This window comes from Hydra vulgaris, chromosome 01 (genome assembly GCF_038396675.1).
Source record: "Hydra vulgaris chromosome 01, alternate assembly HydraT2T_AEP".
NCBI classification, from domain to species: Eukaryota; Metazoa; Cnidaria; class Hydrozoa; order Anthoathecata; family Hydridae; genus Hydra; species Hydra vulgaris.
Genome location: NC_088920.1, coordinates 9892533 through 9898532, shown reverse-complemented (window position 1 = coordinate 9898532; position 6000 = coordinate 9892533).

The window sequence follows — 6000 nt, the reverse complement described above, 5'->3', positions numbered from 1 at the left end:
CATCATTACAACAAATTGAAAATGTTTGGAGGTTAACTGCAAGAGCAAGTCCAAGTATGTTTAGAACGCGTTTTTGCACCTCGTCTAGAAGAGAAAAGTTATAGTTCGAAGATCCGCTCCAGATATGGCAAGAGTATTCAATACAAGGACGGATTAGAAATTTATATAGATAAACAAAAGAATCCTGAGTAAAAAAATGGCAACCACGATAACGAGATGCAACCTTAGCAGATGCTAACTTTGCAATAGACTTGATATATGGTTTCCAAAAAAGATTAGAAGTAAGAGTTAATCCTAAAAAACAAAGAGTAGTTGACTCATCGAGTACATTACCGTTCATGAATATAGGAAGATCAAGATTGTTACGATAACAATTAGCCAAAACAAATTGAGTTTTTTTTTTTTTGAAAAAAATTGAGTTATAGTTCACCAGGCACTGAGAGCCATTTTGTGGCAGAAGTGATATTTTTCAAGCTCAAATGCTCCTCCGAGAAATCAGAGAGCGTTGGCTTCTTTTCAAAACAAGATTAAATGGTAGAATCATCAACCAACAATGACACCTTAGATGTGTGAATTTCTTAATCATTAATGTAAATTTAAAAAAGTATAGGGCAAAGGATAAAACCTTGAGGAGCCCCTAAAGTCACACTCTGTGTTCATTGTAACTATTATACATTTGTTAAGGGTGTAATTAAAAAAAAAACCATTGATAGTCACAATCTATAAATAAAATGTTTACTCTTTAATATTATTAAATTTCCTATTATCACTGTACATTATGGGGTCAACATAACTTCTGACTTTTTCCAGAAGTAAGTGCTTCATATCTTTTAATTCGAAAATTAAAAATGTTGGATAAAAGAATTAAATTTAGTGATGTAAAGCATGCTTTAAAGGGCCAGTTAAAAAAGACCATGCGGTACGATTTTTTCTCTATTTAAAAGCAAAATAAATTCTGCACGCGTATTAACTCGGGCCAGTAAAAATTAGCCCAACCGTTTTCGCCAATAAAATAACGCTAAAATACTTATAAATTAGCATCCGTAGTGCAGTCGTTATGTTAAATATATATTTCGCCTTTTGACAATAATTAAAATAACTAATAAATAAATAAAAATTTACAGGAGCAAAAAGAAGACTATAGTTGTCTGATCACTAAGCCCCGTAATACACAGCATTTAAATAATATATACCATACATAGCTTTTAAAAACCTTGTAAGATAAAACAAAATCTTCTAAATATTAATTAAATTTTCTTGAAAATTATATTTTAAATAAAGAAAGTAAGAAAAAAGTAAATAAATAAAAAAAATTAAAAAAAAAAGTTTATTTTTTATCCTCTATTTCTTTATTATTTTTTAATTTCTTTTGTCAGATTGAGATTAATTAAGAAAAAAAAAAATTTTTAAATTAATAAAAAAAAAGAACAAAAACATATAAATAACAAAAAAAAAGATAAAAAGTGAATGCACACACTCACATATAAATAATTGGCAAACAATTAGGGGTACTTTTTATATAAGATTTCAAGAATATTCAGTATAAACAAATTAAGGTAGCTAGTGCTATAGGAGGAAGAGAATCAGGGTTCGAAGCGAGATCTAGGAATATTTTGCGCTAATGGTAAGAAAGGAGGCCTAAACTTCTTAGTTTAATGCTTTTCAGTGGTACTCATGACTAGACCATTAGATCTTATTGGGGTACCTAAAACAAAAAATTTAAAAAAAAAATTTACTATTTTATCATTAATGACGTTTAACTCCTGGCGCATAATAGGTAGCTTAAAAGTACCGCTATAAATGCAGATCATTTGGTTATCACACCAAATAAATCTATTTCTTGTATCAAAGACAATCTCTTAACCGCAGTTTAAAGATTGGCACGTATCTGTATTTTGTTGTTGTTCTTTATCAAGAAGTCATCAATATCTTCAAAAACAATACCTTAAAATTTTGCAAGCCAAATGTTTCTTATAAGTATAAATAAGTTATAACAAGTAATAGTATAAACTACTTATAATAAGTAAAAAGGAATAATTATAATTATAATTAAATATAGTTATAATAATAATTAGTAATAAGTATAATAAGTGCTTATGATTTTAATAAACAATTCAGAATAACAATAATGGTTTCCCATGCAAATCAGTTAACTCAACATAACTCAAACCGTACCTAATTTTGGCTGAACTTATATTCGTTTTCTCTCAACCAAATCGTCACAATATTTTAAAGGATTCTAGAAATAAGATCTATATAAAGGTAAACATTGTTTATTTGGCATTTACTTAAGGTTTTTATTATATAAGGTGTATGAAGTTTTATAAAAAGTTCGCTAACTGCCTTGGATTTGCAGTTTGCCTGAAAAATGCGAAATACAGTTAACCAGACAGAATGAGTCAGGAAATAAGTTTTAAAAGTTTACGAATTTCTTGTACTTTCAATTACAACATGGTATATATATATTTAAGTAATTTTTTTTTGTACTTGGTAACTTGCCTTTGCTAAACCAAAATGACTAATCTGTTCTAAACCAATAAATTTTTACCTCATTTTATGGTAATTTCTATGAAACTTTAAATAAATAAAAAAAATTAAATTTTTTATTCTATATAGAACAAAATTATAACTTGGGTTATTATGAATTATGAAACCACTCATGTTAAATCCTTTTATACCCTTTATATTCTTACGGGTTATACCCTTTTTTAATGAATATTTTTTTACTATTAATTTTAATTAATTTTGGAAATGATAGCTGAAAATAAAGACATTGCGATTCATGAGCTGATCTAAAATACGTGAAAGAAAAATGATGTTGAAAGGAATTGAGACATCCACCAATTGTTTATTTATTTGTATTTTTTTATTTAAATAAACAAATCATTTTTACGTATTGAAAATTTTCTTACTTATAATTTAATGTTATAGCGATGCATATTTAAAAATGTAAAAAAAAATTTCGGGCAAAATATTTCAATTAAATTAGTGTTTTGGTATCTATGGAAAGCTTGTGGTGTCAAGATTATTATTGTAAAAAAAAAAAAAAATTTATCATCTACACTGCGTTAGCGAAAATATTTAAATTCTTAATAACAAGTTAAATTTGATTTTTAGATATTGCACTAAAACTTATGGAGATATTGCACTAAAACATAATCAACTTATAGAGGTGACAAGAAACCACCAATGAGCGGTCTCTTTCGACAAAAGTTTCCAACTAATATTTGTTAATATTTATCCGTATTTATTGACACAAATGTAATTACCTTTAAATCTTAACTTAATAAGATACTCCTATTTTAGTTGACGATGCGTATATGGTAGAGCCTAAATATACTTTTATATATTTAAAATGATCTTTTAATTTTTAAAATGATTTTCATGTATTTAAAATGATATTTAAAATTATTTTTTTTATATTTAAAATGAGTAAACATTTTTAAGTGAAACAATATTTTTAGACTTGACATAATTTGTGAATTAGTTTTTACATTTTCTTTAGATTTTATTAGGAAAAAATGAAAAATTTAAAAATAATTTTATAAAATATGCCAATAATATAAAATTATATTGTTATTTTTCAAAGCGTTAATTCTCTAAAAGTAATGCGGTAGTGGTGTAGTGGTAGAGCACTCGCTTCATAAGCAAGAGGTTCTGAGTTCAATCCCCACCACGTCCCTAGCAGTACCGCGCTCGATTTGTTTCTTCGCGCAGCGGCCTTGTTCGTCAAGGTTCGTGTTTCGGAGTTATAGAATTGAGAGAGGGTTATAACCACAATTAAGTAGCCTCCTCGTCTGTAGTGACCTTCTTGGCCTTGGGCAAGTGAATAAACAAACAAACAAAAAAAACAAAAAAAAAATCTTTAAAAGCGATTTAGTTCAAAAATAGGGAAACACTATTTCAATAAAAAAACGCTTTTATTTCTCTTTCTTAAAAAGGATTCTTGTCTTGGGATCTTAGAGTGTGTGCTGGGATATACAATAGTTAGCTTACTAGTACATATTCCACCACACACTCATCTAACTAGATAACCAGGTGTCGATTGGTATTACGGTAGCATTCACTTTCTTATTTAGATCGGTTTTATCCTTTAACTTTTCTTTTGAGTTTTTTAAAAGAAAAACTAATTTAGGAAAAATATCTTTTTCAAAAGATAACGTGAACCTAAGTGAGCCTAATATAATAGCGCAACCTGATTTATTAAATTTTGTGTCAAACAGATAAAGAGGCCTTTTTTTTTATGTTTAAAAAGGTTGATAAATATTTGCCATAAACTAAAGTGGTTATGACCATTATTATCTAAAAGCTTTTATAAAATGTAAAAAACAAATCTAATTATATTCTTACTGATGGTTACTGATGATCATTATATTCCATTCAAGTTTCGAATAATGAATAATTTAGTTTTACTAACAAAATTGCTAATAATTTTGTTGTTATAAACTGTAAAATTAGATACTCTAAAGGTCCAAAAAAATTACCAATTCATTTTTTTGAAAAAAGCGCTTCGCGGAAACGATAAATATACTTTAATAATAGAACAGATTTTTTTTTTCACCTCTCTAAAGCCGAGGGGGCTACAACAGTCAAGTAGTACTTTATTGTGGTTACAACCCTCTCTAAATTATTTAAATTCGAAACACAAACCTTCTCTTTGCACAGAGAAACAAGTTGAGCGCTGTATTACCAGGGACATGGGGGAGATCAAACGCGAAACTTATGAAGCAAGGGCTCTATGACTACACCACTACCCCATTAATTTACTTAAAGTATACTTAATGAAAAATAAATAAATAAATAAAAAAATACCTTATAAATAAGTTGCTGATGCAAAAAAATATATAAATGTATATTATTTTTTTCTTTCTATTTTATTGGAAATTGTTAGAGACAAAGTTGATGTCCAGCAGGTTACATTACAAGCAATTTATATCCTAACATTTATCAAAAATTATTAAACGGGATCTTGAAAAAGCTAGGGAATTAGTTTTACAGGTTATCTTGGAAATAAAAACAAGTTGTCAAATTCAGATTAGCAACACTTGTTAAAAAAACTACTGCTGCATTGTTAAGTAGTTGTTTTTAAAGAAGAAATGTCGCAGAGGCGTTGCAAATTGGATTGAAATTTGTTTAACATGTAAATATTTTACATTAACCAAACAAACCTTTCATGCGTGGTCTTGTTGGTTTGTTAGAAAAATGCTATACATTTGTTCTCACTTTTAATTTATAAAATGATTCGTTGGAACTTTTTTGAAAATATTATGTAAGATGATTAAGATATTAGGATCTTTAATTTAATTAACGTAACATCAATTACGCAAAACAAACTTATAAATCTTAATAAGTACATAAAACTACGAAGAACCTCATTTAAAAAAAAATAAAACTCTTAAAAGAAACTCTTAAAAAAAATAAAACTCTTAAAAGAAAATATAATGATTATGCATATATATATATATATATATATATATATATATATATATATATATATATATATATATATATATATATTATCATATTTATTTATATATATATATATATATATATATATATTATGTATATATATATATATATATATATATATATATATATATATATATATATATATATATATATATATATATATATATTATCATATTTTTATATATATATATTATCTTATTTATTTTTAAATATATATATATATATATATATATATATATATATATATATATATATATATAATATATATATATATATATATATATATATATATATGTATATATATATATATATATATATATATATATATTATATATATATATATATATATATATATATATATATATATATATATATATAATGTATATACATATATATATTATTTTTATTTTTTGCGTGTGTCTTTTATAGTTGGAGGATATACAGCTGCGTACAAGGAAGGATGGGGATCCAAAGTTAGTGGTTTTACTGCATACGTACTTTATCGATGCCCCCTTAGCTATAGCTAAATAT